Source organism: Triticum dicoccoides, chromosome 4A (genome assembly GCF_002162155.2).
Source record: "Triticum dicoccoides isolate Atlit2015 ecotype Zavitan chromosome 4A, WEW_v2.0, whole genome shotgun sequence".
Classification (NCBI taxonomy): Eukaryota; Viridiplantae; Streptophyta; class Magnoliopsida; order Poales; family Poaceae; genus Triticum; species Triticum dicoccoides.
Genome location: NC_041386.1, coordinates 545,783,781 through 545,799,656, shown reverse-complemented (window position 1 = coordinate 545,799,656; position 15,876 = coordinate 545,783,781).

Sequence of the window (15,876 nt, the reverse complement as noted above, 5' to 3'; positions counted from 1 at the left end):
GAGCCACCTTCTCTCGTCTAATGAACTATATATTCATGGATTACCTTGACAAGTTCATCGTGGTTTATTTGGACAATATCCTTGTATTTTCCAAGAACAAGGAAGAACATGCTAAACATCTTCGTCTTGTGCTAGAAAAGCTTCGAGAGCATCAACTGTATGCTAAGTATTCCGAGTGTGAATTCTGGCTCCCCGAAGTAACCTATCTTGGGCATGTCATCTCCAAGGATGGTATTGCCATCAACCCTGGACGAGTTCAGGCTATTCTCGATTGGACTCCTCCGAAGAATGTCAAGCAAATCCGAAGTTTTCTCGGTCTCGCTAGTTATTGTTGTCGATTCGTCGAGAACTTCTCCAAGATTGCCAGGCCTCTGACTAATCTGTTGCATAAGGGTGTCAAGTTCGAATGGACAGACAAGTGTCAGGAAAGTTTCCAGGCGCTCAAAGACAAGTTGACTTCTGCCCCAGTGCTTGCTCCACCTGATACTAAGAAGGACTTCGTCATTTACTGCGACGCTTCCCGTCAAGGATTAGGCTGTGTCCTAATGCAAGAGCGCAGAGTGATTGCTTATGCCTCTCATCAACCGCGCCCTCACGAAGAAAACTACCCAGTTCACGACCTCGAGCTTGCTGCTGTCATTAATGCACTGAAGCAGTGGCGACATTACCTTCTCGGTAATCGTTGCGAGATCTTCACCGACCACCAAAGTCTGAAGTATCTGTTTACTCAGCCAGATCTGAACCTCCGTCAGCAGAGATGGATGGAGACTGTTGCAGACTTTGACGTGGGTATATCCTATACCCCCGGCAAGGCTAATGTAATGGCTGATGCCTTGAGCCACAAGTCTTACTGCAATCACCTCCAGGTTCACAAAGTTCAGCCCTCGCTTGTCGAAGAATTTAGAAAGCCGAACCTCCATATTGTTCCTCCTGTAGCACTCACTCCCCCTCCCCCAGAGTTCTGAAAGATGAATCTTCTTGTTGTTACTAAGGGTTCTCTAAATACCCTGGCTATCGTACCAGATCTCGTAGCTGGTATAAAGACTATTCAAGGTTATGACTCTGAAGTCCATAAGATTGAACGCCATCTAGTAGAAGGAAAGCCCTCATTCTTCACTATCGCTGATGATGGCGCCCTGTACTTCAAAGGCCGCCTAGTGGTACCATGTTTGAAGAAAAACCTGGATAAGACTAAAAGGGTTATGAAAGAAGCTCATGATACGCCTCTGTCTATTCATCCTGGTAGTACAAAGATGTACCAAGACATCCGTCAAAGATTCTGGTGGTCTAATATGAAGCAGGATATTGCTCGTTATGTTGCTGAGTGTGACGTTTGCCGCCGTATCAAAGCAGAGCATCAAAGGCCTGCTGGAACTCTGCAACCTATCTCTATTCCTGAATGGAAATGGGACCATGTTGAAATGGACTTCGTCACTGGATTTCCCAAATTGTAGAAAGGTAATGATGCTATTCTTGTCGTCATTGACCGGCTTTCTAAAGTTGCACATTTTCTGGCGGTCAAAGAGACAATCACTGCTAGTCAGCTTGCTACTCTCTACATGTCCAGAATTGTTTCACTTCACGGTATTCCACTGGTTATCAGTTCAGACCGTGGCAGCTTATTCACTTCAAGATTTTGGGCAAGTTTCCAAGAAGCTATGGAAACTCATCTGTCGTTCAGTACGGCGTTTCATCCTCGGTCGCAAGGACAGGTTGAACATGTCAACCAAGTTCTCAAAGACATGCTTCGAGCTTGTGTAATTTCCTTCGGCAAGAAATGGGAGGAATCTCTTCCATATGTCGAGTTCTCTTATAATAATAGCTATCAAGCTAGTCTGAAGATGTCCCCCTTCGAAGTGCTATATGGACGAAAGTGTCGAACCCCTCTGAACTGGTCAGAAACTGGGGAACGTCCACTCTTCAGTCCAGATATTATCCAACAGGCCGAAGAACAAGTTCGCATTATACGCGGGAATCTCAAGACTGCTCAGTCACGTCAGAAAAGTCAGTATGACCGTCATCACAAAGACATGGTCTATCAACCTGGCGAAAAGGCTTATCTTCGAGTTACACCAATGAAGGGCGCTCACTGCTTCGGGATCAACGGCAAGCTAGCTCCTCGCTATATCGGTCCCTTCACTATTCTCGAAAGGCGTGGAAAAGTGGCATATCAACTGGAGCTTCCGCCGAACCTTTCTCAGGTTCACGATGTGTTCCATGTGTCACAACTCCGTCGTTGCTTCAAGGATCCAATCCGAGCAATGGATCATGAAGTGCTCGAATTGCAACAGGACCTCTCCTATAAAGAGCATCCGGTCCGCATTCTCGACCAAGCTAAACGCCGCACACGTCAAAAGGCGATCAAGTTCCTCAAAGTCCAGTGGTCGAATCACTCTGAAGACGAAGCCACTTGGGAACGCGAGGACCGCCTGCGTGATGAATACCCCGCACTGTTTCCTTCTACCTCCTAAAATCTCGGGACGAGATTTCTTGTAGTGGAGGAGATTTGTAACGCCCGGATAATTAGGCTACAGTAAAAGTCTCCTAATGATGCCATGTCATCTGTGATTACTGTTGCTAAACTTTCGTTAGTTCAAACCGATTCAAAAATCAATTCAGAAAAATGGCAAACAACAAAAGTTTTTAAAAGTTGAAACAAAAATGTTTGGTCAGTGCCAAATATTGCACTGGTATTTATGGTGTAGTAAACACAATTTTACAATATACTTAAATGCCCTAAATTAAATAAAACAGAAAAGGAAAATGAATAAAAGAAAGAAATTACAAAAAACAAAAAAAGGAAGCCCCCCTGGACCAGGCGGCCCAGCTCACAGGCCGGCCGGCCCACCTGGCCCATAGCCATCAGCCGGCCCAACCCCCCTGCCTCGTCTCCCTTCTCTGTTCCCCCGACCCGGGTCGGAACAGGGGCAAGTCCCCGCCCGACCGCCTCGCCGGCACCGACGCCGGGAGGAGATAAGGCCGCCACGCCCTCGCCTCCTCGATCCCTCCTCCCACTCGCCCCGCTCTCTCCCTCGGTTCATGTGCCCTCCCACCAGATCCTCCTCGCCCAGATCCACCACGGCCACCACCGCAGTCGCCATGGCCGACACTGTCAACGCGCTCTCCGCCGTCCCCTTCACCTAGGACCGTGCCAAGGGCTCCGTCGCCAACCTCTCCTTCGCCCACGACCAGCCCCTCGAGCTCGGCGCCCCTGCATCGACTCCGACGCCAGGTTCTTCTTCCTCGGCAGCCACCGGCGTTCCTCTACTATTCCGGCGCCCTGCTGCTCCTAACCTTCCAACGAGCCACCGTGTGCTCCTACGTAAGCTCCCTGACCTTTCCCCTATGCTAGCGTCGTCGATCTCGCCCCCCTAGTTCCCGTCGCCATTGGTGCTGCCCCGCCGCCATGGTGAAGCTCGTCGCAGTGGCCACCGTTGCCGCAGCTCACGTCCGAGCTCGTCGTCGAGCTCGTGAGGTTCCCAGGAGCCCAACGTGCGCGCGCGCGAGCGTTCCGTGCCCCCTAGCGACGTGCTCGTCGAGAACCCGAACGCGTCGTCGCATGCGCTCATCGTCGGCAGCTGTCCGGTGACCCTTTTGGTCCCGGGCTTGTGCAGTTGTGCTCGCATGCGCACGTAGGCCTCGCCCCGCCCTTCTGTTTGCCAAATAGCGTGCCGCATCGCCCATCCCTCTCATGGCCGAACTCTGGCGTCCGCCTCTCTGTTCGCCGTCGCCGCTCCGGTGCGCCTCCGGCCACACCACCGCCACCACTAGATGCGGCTCACCGCACTCGTTCGAATGCTACCTCCCGCGCTCGAAACGGACCAACACCGCGAATTTCCGGCCACCTCCCGAGCCGCGCCGCCGCGTTTTGCCTCGCCAGCGTCGTTCGGGCGCCGTCCGCCGACGTGGCTAGGCGGGCCCCACCCTTGGGTCGCTGCCTGTGGGCCTGGGGGCCCCAACTGGCCACGTTGACCGAAGTCAACTTCGCTGACGTGGCAGCTACTGCCACTGACATGCGGGCCCCATGCCATAAAACAAATAAAAACAAATATATAAACTACTAATTAATCAAGTTAATTAACTAAAACCTAATTAGACACTAACTGCTAGGGCCCACCCACTAATTAACCTATTTAGTTAGTCTAAACCCCCTCCTATTATTGCCCCTGAAAATGACATGTGGGTCCCACTGGACCCACCTGTCTGGTTTGACTGGTCAACTGACCAGTTGACCTGCTGACATCACTCTGATGTCATGCCTGCGTCATCATTCACTCTTTTGGATAATGTTAGAATTAAATAACTAATTAAAATCAGAAAATGATTTAAATCTTTAGAAAATCATATCTTTTAATCCGTAACTCGGATGAAAATACTTTATACATGAAAGTTGCTCAGAACGACGAGACGAATCCAATTACGCAGCCCGTTCGTCCGCCACGCATCCATAGCATAGCGAACACGCAACTTTCCCCCTCCGATTCATCTGTTCGAAAACGCAAAACACTAGGGATATTTTCCCGGATGTTTCCCCCCTTCACCGGTGTCACACCCTAGCTAGTTCAAGCATTAGAGTGTGCATCATGTTTAAATTCCTCTTAAATTTGAAATGGGGAAGGCAGAAACCCCCAACACCCCCTGGAAACAACTAGGGTTTACTAAAATTATTTTCAATGAACCTGAAATGCCCTTCTAAAAAGTTCACCCTCTTTGTCTTGGGTTAGAACCTCTGGCAAAATTGGTGCATAATTTTCTAGGTCAACAGAAGGTCATTGAATTAAATCATAAGTATTTGAATTTGGGCATTTAAATGCTATAAAATAATTTAAATGCTCAAATAATTCTGGAAATAAATGTTTGCTGTTGGATATATTCTAACCAGAGCCCACAATTATTTTCAGGATTTTTGGAAACATTTTAGTATTTTTAATAAAGCCCAACAGTTGCAGTTAAATAGAAAAACAGAAACAATCAGAAAAAAGAGAGAGAGAGGGAAGCCACCTGGGCCTTACCTGTGCTGGCCCAGCCCACCTGGCTCGGCCCAGCCGACTGGCTTGCTAGTCATCGTTCTCCTCCCGCCAGAAGGACGAGGAGCGCGTGGCCGGCGCCCGCGGCCACACACGGGCCACCTCCTGCTTCTGCCGACGCTCTGGAGACGTCCAGGGATGCCACGCGACCCCCACGTCCACCTCTCATCCTCCCTTACTCTCCCCCTCGTCTCCCTCACGCTCTCCCGCGATGGCCGAGCGCGAGCCTCGCCGTCGTTCGCCGTAGACGCCACCAGAGCCACCCCCTCGCCCCTCCAACGAGCCCAATAGCTCCGCCTCGTCGCCCTGGACCTCTCCGCTGACCCACGCGACTCCAAACGCCGCTGAACACCGTCTTTGCCCTCGTCTTCAACCTCGGGCACCCGAGCCATCTCCGGTCGATTCGCCGCCGCCAGGACCTCCCCGAGCTCGCTGACCCCCTCTCCGACCCCGCTGTGAGCTCCTCTTCCTCTTCCCCTAGCTCCCGTGCTCATTTAGCCTCTGTAGTCGCCACTTCCACCGCACCCGAAAGCTCCCCGCCGCCGGCCATGGTGCCGTCGTGGCTAGAGCCACAGTGGCTCGAAGCCAAGCTCACCGTTGTGCTCAGCGCAGCACCAGGAGCCCGTAGCCACTACCAGCTCCTTCTCCCGTGCACCGTAGCATCGAACCCAACCCCGTCCGAACTCCGACCGCCTCTACGAGCTCGATTCTGGCGAGCTCGCTCCACCCCATCTCCTCCCACTTGCCCCACTAGATGCGCGCGAGCCCCAGCTACGCGTAGGACCAAACCATGGTCGATTTGGTCGCCTGTGGGCGATTTCCGAAGCCCTCTGCCGTCTCAGCCTCACCGGCGACTCAACACCGGCGGGATTAGCCCCACTGACCAGGGGTTTGACCCCCAGTTTGAATCCCCTGAGTCAATGACAAGTGGGCCCCCTCTGCTAACTAAATCAAATTAGTCTTAACTAAAAATAATTAGTTAAATTAACTACTAACACGCGGGACCCACCAGTCAGGTTTGACCTGGACGTCCCCATTGACCACTGACGTCACGCTGACGTAATGCTGACGCGGTAATTAAATTACTGAAATTATTCTTATACAGGAAATTCCAGAAAATAGTCAAAACTTCTAAAAATCATAGAAAATCAACCATAGCTCCAAATGTAAAGATTTATATATGAAAAATGATCAGAAAAATTCAATCTATCCATCTGTAATGGTTTCATGCATGACAAAACAAGTTAACCTTGCTGTTTAAGCAGAATAAGGTAATGCACTAATGTGGCTATGTTAAATGAACTAACATTTGAACCTTTGGTTCAAATAAGCACATTCCTTTCTGTTATAGCTTGCATTAGGCCAAGACACATTCATATTGCCATGTCATAGCATGCATCATATTGTTGCATATCGTCATGTGTTGATTGTGTTCCGATGTGTTCTTCGTGGTAGGTTCTGCCTCCGAGGATATTCACGAGTATCCAACTGAAGGGCAGTATCCCACTACCACTCCATCAGGCAAGCAACCCATTGATCATTCCGATACAAACCCATGTTCTCGCTTCTGCTCTTGTTTACTGCATTAAGACAATGCGATTCAAACTTCTGTGTGCTACGGTAGCTGAACGCTTATCCTCTGCATGACTTGTCATTGCCACAGTAACTAGATGAAACCCACTAGCATGTGTAGGAGTTGATTGAGCCATGTATGTGATTCCTACCTTGCTATGCCTGCTATGCTTAGAGTTGTGACAGGTCTGGTTCATCTGGGTGATGGGCTAGAGTGAAATGCTTATGCCGGTAATGTGAGGGATGTGTTGAACTGTTTTGGTAAAGGTATCGATGAGAGGCCATGTAAGAGTACGTGGTGGGTTGTTTCATTGAGGCCGTCCATAAGAACTGAGATCTGTATGTGTGATTTAAGATGCAGTTACTACCGTACATTGGGCCCGAAACCAATGGACCCTCTCGGCTTCTTAATCACCCTAGTACTCTGTCCAAGAGTTGCAAATAGTTTCTGGTGTTTGTAGGTTATGTGTTGGCGGCCGTGCGTAGCGCTGACCCTAGGGGTGGGCTATGTTGCGGTAGATACACCGTGGCCGGGTATGCCGGGCGCCCGTTAGGCGTCTCGGGACCCTGTTCACATCGTTCGGGGCCGTATGTGGAAACCTCGGCCGGACTCCCTGCGGATGGAACCTGGATAGGCGATAAACCTGGACTAGAGACTTAAGTGTTTAGGTAGGCCGTGGCCGACACCCTCGCTGGGCTTCCGCTTGAAGGTTGCCGAGTACATGTTGTGTAAACAACGGTAAGTGGTGAAAGCGTGTATGAAGAAGTACACCCCTGCAGGGTATAAAACTATTGGAATAGCCGCGTCCGCGGTAAAGGACTACTTGGTTGCCTATACAGTTCATAGACAAGTTAATGGATACTACTAAAAGACTCAAGATAAGTGTGAGTACCGAGGATGGCCCTCTCGTAGGATGACGAGGGAGGATCCCCGGTGGAGTATTGTGTTGGTGAGTAGTGGACTCGTGTGCGAAAACTATTCTACTAGTGAAGTTCCGTAAGATAGCTTAGCCAAGAGTCAAAGCTGGCTTGCTGCGTTAACCCCACCACCTTCTTGAGAATAAGCATGTATAGTAGGTTCTGATGTAAGACTTGTTGAGTACCTTTGTACTCATGTTTGCTTAATTACTGTTTTCAGACGACAACACCGCCCCCTCCGATGGGTTCTACGTAGACCTTGACGTCGACGAGTGACTAGCCACCCAGGTGGTGATCCTGGCCATGGAGGGCCCTATGTAGATAGATAGGCTTCGAGAAGCCTTCTTTCTTTCTAGAGTCTGTACTCAGACTAGTTGCTTCCGCATGTGCTTGTATGATTGTATGACTTGAGTGTCGGGTCATGTGACCCCTATCTGTATGAACATGTTATGTACGGCTCTCTGGAGCCTTTAAATAAAGTACTTGAGTTGTAGAGTTTTGTTGTGATGCCATGTTGTATGTACTCATATCGGGCATATTGTGTGTATGGTTGAAATGCTTGGTATGAGTGGGATCCGACAATCTAGTTGTTTATCCTTGGCAGCCTTTCTTATGGGGAAATGTAGTCTAGTGTTCCTCGAGCCATAGTAGTCCGCTACAGCCCGGTTCACCAGAGTCCTGCTAGCCCAACACTACTGTTCAGGACACTTGACTGGCCGGCATGTGTTTCACTTCGTTCCTATGTCTGTCCCTTCGAGAAAATGTCACACGGTGATATCCGGAGTCCTGTTAGCCCAGTGCTACAGCCCGGAATCACTCGCTGATGACCGACATGCTTGATGTGATTCATGTATGCCTGTCTCCATAGGTCTGTGCCGCTTTGGGTTCATGACTAGCCATGTCGGCCCGGATTCTCTGTCATATGGATGCTAGCGACACTATCATATACGTGAGCCAAAAGGCGCAAACGGTCCCGGGCCATGGTAAGGCGACACCCGTGGGATACCGTGCGTGAGGCCGCAAAGTGATATGAGGTGTTACTGGCTAGATCGATGTGACTTAGAATCGGGGTCCTGACAGCGTTGGTATCAGAGCCGGACTGCCTGTAGGTTCGTTGAGCCAAACTGGTCGATGTCGAGTCTAGAAATGCTTTAGTTATATGTAGGGGAATTTATTGTGGGAGGGAACGTAAGGCTCTTTTACTCCTTTACCCTATGCCCTCTGATATGAGTCATTCTCTTCTCATTCAATGTGGGATAAGGACTAGGCTCTCTCCCTCTATCAGGTTCACGTGTTACTAATCCGTAGTAGCTTATAGGATTGTTGTTACAAGTCCCAATTCAGTTTCTACTATTCTTAGTATGTTGCTAATTGGATCAGAACCTTGATATGATGTTGTTGAGTGGTATTGCGAACTGTTGTGGATGTCTCAAATCTTTTTCTGAGCATTTACAGCTGTTATGCTGTCCAATTTTCCCTAGAAATTCTGATGTCTTTGCATTGTGGTTGTGCTTTCAGATGTCCAACCGTGTTCAAAACCAAGTGGTTCGCCTGACCCGGTGCCTCGACGTGCCCGGTCATACTGCTATGTTAGTCCGGGTAATGATCGAGACGGGTTATCGTTGGTATCCCGAATACACCGTCGAAGAGCAATTCCGAGACTTTAATCAAAGCCAATATTTCTGCACCGTCAGGATATTTCCTTCTTATCCTGGATCTACCGAGCCCCTTCACTGTTCCTATGGACTCGGGGTTACTGTTGAGATGGCTGTGCAGGATGCTGCCTATTCCATGATGACCATCATGCGAGTCCGGACTGGCCTGCTTCGGAACACCGACTTCCGTTACATGCTAGCTTCACTTCCGGGAGCGCAAGGGTATCTTCAGGCTATCTATGCTGACTCCACTCAGGAGGACTCATTAACTCGTACCACTGCCGAGATGCTCGAAGATAAGGACCGAGAGAATCGGGCCTTGAGGCTGGAGCTTTTCAATACCCGTGCTGATCATTGGGCCACATTGACTCGGTTTGCACCTGTGGTGCAAGCTGGATGTATGGATACAAGGGATCTGTATCCTATGAGATCTGCTTTGCCAGACATGGTGGATTGGCGTGATGTGGGAGGCATCACCCCACCCCGTGGTCCCCGCAGGCCACCATTTGTTGGTCCAAGACCTCATCCTAGCCCCTTTGGTCCACAGGCTCCTCAGGACCGTATGTTCCCGGATGGTCATGTTGAACTTTGAGGCTATGGAGGTGACCTCTATGAGGACTACTACGGAGCTGTCTGAGTTAGTAGTAGTATCACTAGTATTGTAGTAGTTGTATCTCCCCTGTCCTGCGTGACTTGTGGAATATGACTTTGTGTGTAATCAATTCCGGAGGTGTAGACAAATAATGTATAGGAGCTTGGGATGCCTCTGATGAGATGTAACGTCTTTTATCATAGTTGTACTGTAGCCTGGGCTTGTACTAAACTATGTATGATGTGTATGACCGTTGGTATATATATGGCAGTTTTATATTACCATGACATACGGATGAACATCTCTGCATTCCGTGTTATCCATTACATTCACTTCCTTGCTAAGTTTGTGCCATCATTTTCTAAACCGTTGTCTTGTTTTCTCCTAGGATGGTCAACACCTGCAGCAACCCTGCTGCCTCGGAGCAGGGGAAGCCAGTGCAGCTAGGGGTGAAAATCTGCCTCAACCGCCTTCTCTGGCCGAAGTAATGCTGGAGGCGGAAAGAAACAAGCGTGAGACTAACCTTCTGCTAGAGCGGATTGAGCAGAACACTGCACGCCACCCGCGAAATGACTTGGTGTCAATCAATGACTTTATCAAGCTGTACCCACCAAAGTTTAACCATTCTGTTGAACCCCTCGACGCGGATGACTGGCTTCGCAACATTACCCACAAGCTACATTCTGCCCATGTAGCCGAAGCCGACAAGGTTACTTACGCTGCCTACCACCTCGAAGGCCCTGCTAGCCATTGGTGGGAGAATTTTGAAGCTATGCGCCCGGTCGACCAAATTACTACTTGGGCTGAATTCAGTGAGGCTTTCCGTGAGCATCACATTCCGAAAGGTCTCATGGATCGCAAGAGGGAGGAGTTCTGCAATTTCACCCAAGGAAGACTGACTGTGGATGCATATAGTCGTAAATTTGGGAATTTGGCACGCTATGCCCCTGAAGAGGTATCTACTGACGCTAAGAAGCAGGCAAGGTTCCGTAAGGGACTTAGCCCTGAGCTTCGCCGCGATCTTCGTCTGCACGAGTGCACCTCCTTTCAGAAGTTGGTCAATAAAGCCATCAGTGCTGAGATAGGCCAGACTGATTATGACGCTTCACGCAAGCACTCCCGTGATTTTGGCTCTTCATCCGGCTCTGGATCTCAGAAGCGCCGGGTGTGGATTCCAAGCACGGCACTGCCACCCAGGTTCATCCCGAGGCCATCCTTTGAGGCGCCTCGTCCCAACCAGCAATTTGCACCGCCCAAGCCCTATGGTGGCCCCGCTGCTAATGCTGCTCCACGCCCCAATGTGGTGACATGTTTCAAGTGTGGAGAGCCGGGTCACTATAGCCGAGAGTGTCCCCAGAACAACAACCCCACTCAAACTGGAAAGTCCGTTGGCCGTGGTAAGCCCGCAGGAAAGACACTCTACGCCAAGCCGGCCATTACTGCACGTGGCCATGTCAACTATGTTTCAGCCGAGGAGGCTCATGAGGATCCCAACGTCGTCCTTGGTACGCTCCTTGTTAACTGCCATCCGGCATCTGTTCTTTTCGATACTGGAGCATCTCATTCATTCATATCCGAGAACTATGCTCGATTGCACAACATGACATTCTGTGACATGCCCTCTACCATGGAAATTCAAACTCCTGGCTCTAGATGGCAAACTTCTAGAGTAAGCCATGTGAAAGAAATTCTTGTCGATAGACTTGTCTTCCTTGCATCCTTAATAGCTCTCAAGTCCTCGGACATAAACATCATCTTGGGTATGGACTGGATGTCAGCTCATTATGCTAAGATCGATTGTGCCACTAGAACCGTTCAACTTACTCACCCATCGGGCAAGACAGTCAATGTCTTAACTCGAGTGGCCAAGCGCCAGCTTTACTCCTTAAATGCCAACCCCTTCCAGACCTTGAGGATGTTCTGGTAGTCCGAGACTTTCCAGATGTCTTTCCAGAAGAACTGCCAGGTGTTCCACCTGACAGGGATGTTGAGTTTGTGATAGACCTTGTTCCAGGAACCGTTCCAATTTCTAGAAGACCCTACAAGATGGCACCCTTAGAAGTAGCCGAGATTAAGAACCAACTCGATGAGTCCTTGAAAAATGGTTTTATCCGTCCTAGTTCCTCTCCTTGGGCTTGCCCCGTCCTCTTCGTTAAGAAGAAGGATGGAACGGATCGAATGGTTGTGGATTACCGACCTGTCAATTTGGTCACCATCAAGAACAAATATCCGCTTCCCAGTATCAACGATCTGTATGATCAGCTTGCTGGATCCTCAATCTTTTCCAAGATGGATTTGAGGTTGGGCTACCATCAAATCAAAATCAGAAACAGGGACATTCCCAAAACGGCCTTTGTTACTCGTTATGGCCAATACGAGTACACCGTTATGTCCTTCGGTTTAACCAATGCCCCAGCCACCTTCTCCCGGTTAATGAACTCGGTTTTCATGGAGTACTTGGATAAATTCGTAGTAATATACCTCGATGACATACTCATCTACTCCAAGAATGAAGAGGAACATGCCGAACATCTAAGGCTGGTATTGATGAAACTTCGAGAGCATCGCCTTTATGCCAAATTCTCCAAGTGTGAATTTTGGTTGCCAAAAGTGACCTATCTAGGCCATGTAATCTCTGGTAAGGGTATTGCTGTCAATCCTGGGCGAGTTCAAGCCGTCCTTGATTGGACTCCACCTGAGACGGTCAAGCAAATTTGGAGCTTCCTTGGCTTAGCGAGCTATTGCCGCCGCTTCGTCGAGAATTTCTCCAAGGTTGCTAAACCTCTAACTGAACTCCTCAAGAAAGATAAAAATTTCGAGTGGACTCCACGGTGCGAGTTCAATTTTCAGGAACTGAAAAGACGCCTGACATCTGCTCCCGTACTGGTACCACCAGATTTCTCCAAGGACTTTATTATCTATTGCGACGCCTCGCGACAAGGACTAGGTTGCATACTCATGCAAGATCATCAGGTAATTGTCTATGCTTCACGGCAATTACATCCACATGAGGAAAATTATCCCACACATGATCTTGAGCTTGCAGCTATAGTCCATGCACTTAAAACTTGGCGACATTACCTTCTCGGTAATCGTTGCGAGATCTTCACCGACCACCAAAGTTTGAGTATATCTTCACCCAACTAGATTTGAATCTCAGGCAAAGACGTTGGGTTGAGTTGATCTCGGATTACGACTTAGGAATAACTTACACCCCGGGCAAAGCCAATGTCATGGCTGATGCGCTAAGCCATAAGTCCTATTGTAACAACCTGATGTTACAACAAAGTCAACCACTTCTCCATGAGGAATTTCGTAAGCTAAATCTTCACATTGTTCCTCGAGGATTCCTATCCACCCTGGTGGCGAAACCTACCCTTACGGATCAGATCATCAAAGCACAGAAGGTAGATCCGGGAATCTCCCGTATTAAGAGAAACATTAAGAAAGGGGTCACGAATTGTTTCTCCATTGATGATCAAGGTGTCGTATACTTTGGAAATCGCCTAGTGGTTCCAAAGGCACGAAACCTGAGGTGGTTGATCCTTAAGGAAGCTCATGAATTCCCTCTCACCATTCATCCCAGTAGTACCAAAATGTATCAAGACCTACGCCAGAGGTTTTGGTGGACTAGGATGAAGAGAGAAACCGCTCAATACATTGCTAATTGCGACGTTTGTTGTCGTGTTAAAGCAGAGCATCAACGGCCTGCTGGCACCCTTCAACCTTTGGCTATTCCCGAGTGGAAATGGGATAAAATTAGTATGGATTTCATCACTAGGTTTCCCAGGACCAAGAGAGGGAATAATGCCATCTTCGTCGTGATCGACCGACTTTCCAAAGTAGCCCATTTCCTACCTGTTCGTGAGAGTATCACCGCTAGCCAGCTAGCCGATTTATACATCTCCCGAATAGTGTCTCTTCATGGTGTCCCATTGGAAATTAACTCAGACCGTGGGAGTCTCTTCACCTCTCGATTTTGGGAAAGTTTCCAAAATGCTATGGGAACTCGTCTCTCTTTTAGTACCGCCTTCCATCCTCAATCAAGTGGTCAAGTAGAACGAGTTAATCAAATTCTGGAAGATATGCTCCGAGCTTCTGTTATCTCGTTCGGAATGAGTTGGGAGAATTGCCTCCCATTCGCGGAGTTTGCTTATAACAATAGTTATCAAGCTAGCTTAGGCAAGGCTCCTTTCGAAGTTCTCTATGGACGAAAATGTCGAACGCCTCTTAACTGGTCAAAAACCGGGGAAAGACAACTCTTTGGCCCGGATATGATTCAGGAAGTAGAAGAGCAGGTTCGCGTTATTCGTGAGAAATTGAAAACAGCCCAATCTCGTCAAAAGAGTCAATATGATCGTAAACATAAGCCTATGACTTATGAAGTCGACGAGAAGGCTTACCTTCGGGTTACTCCGTTAAAGGGAACCCATAGTTTCGGTATCAAAGGCAAATTGGCTCCTCGTTACATTGGACCCTTTTGCATTCTTTCCAAACAAGGAGAAGTTGCCTACCAATTGGAACTACCTTTGCATCTTTCCAGAGTTCACGATGTCTTCCACGTTTCACAACTCAGGCGTTGCTTCGCGGATCCTATCCGTGGAGTGGACCACGAAACGCTTGATCTACAAGATAACCTCTCCTATCGGAAATATCCCGTTCGTATCCTTGATCAAGCCGAGCGTACCACTCGACGTCATAATATCAAGTTTCTCAAGGTTCAATGGTCACACCATTCCGAGAAAGAAGCCACTTGGGAAAGGGACGATCGTCTTCGACTCGAGTACCCCACCTTCTTCCCAGAGGATCCTAAATCTCGGGACAAGATTCTTTTGAGTGGGGGTGAGTTGTCACACCCTAGCTAGTTCAAGCATTAGAGTGTGCATCATGTTTAAATTCCTCTTAAATTTGAAATGGGGAAGGCAGAAACCCCCAACACCCCCCTGGAAACAACTAGGGTTTACTAAAATTATTTTCAATGAACCTGAAATGCCCTTCTAAAAAGTTCACCCTCTTTGTCTTGGGTTAGAACCTCTGGCAAAATTGGTGCACAATTTTCTAGGTCAACAGAAGGTCATTGAATTAAATCATAAGTATTTGAATTTGGGCATTTAAATGCTATAAAATAATTTAAATGCTCAAATAATTCTGGAAATAAATGTTTGCTGTTGGATATATTCTAACCAGAGCCCACAATTATTTTCAGGATTTTTGGAAATGTTTTAGTATTTTTAATAAAGCCCAACAGTTGCAGTTAAATAGAAAAACAGAAACAATCAGAAAAAAAGAGAGAGAGGGAAGCCACCTGGGCCTTACCTGTGCTGGCCCAGCCCACCTGGCTCGGCCCAGCCGACTGGCTTGCCAGTCGTCATCCTCCTCCCGCCAGAAGGACGAGGAGCGCATACCCGGCACCCGCGACCACACGCCGGCCACCTCCTGCTTCTGCCGACGCCCAGGAGACGTCCAGGGATGCCACACGACCCCCACGCCCCCCTCTCATCCTCCCTCACTCTCCCCCTCGTCTCCCTCACCCTCTCCCGCGATGGTCAAGCGCGAGCCTCGCTGCCGTTCGCTGTAGACGCCACCAGAGCCACCCCCTCGCCCCTCCAACGAGCCCAATAGCTCTGCCTCGTCGCCCTGGACCTCTCCGCTGACCCACGCGACTCCAAACACCGCCGAACGCCGTCTTCACCCTCGTCTTCAACCTCGGGCACCCGAGCCATGTCCGGTCGATTTGCCGCCGCCAGGACCTCCTCGAGCTCACTGACCCCCTCTCCGACCCCGCTGTGAGCTCCTCTTCCTCTTCCCCTAGCTCCCATGCTCGTTTAGCCTCTGTAGTCGCCACTTCCACCGCACCCGAAAGCTCCCCGCCGCCGGCCATGGTGTCGTCGTGGCTAGAGCCACAGTGGCTCGAAGCCAAGCTCACCGTTGTGCTCAGCGCAGCACCAGGAGCCTGTAGCCACCACCAGCTCCTTCTCCCGTGCACCGTAGCGTCGAACCCAACCCCGTCCGAACTCCGGCCGCCGCTACGAGCTCGATTCCGGCGAGCTCGCTCCACCCGAGCTCCTCCCACTTGCCCCACTAGATGCGCGCGAGCCCCAGCTACGTGTAG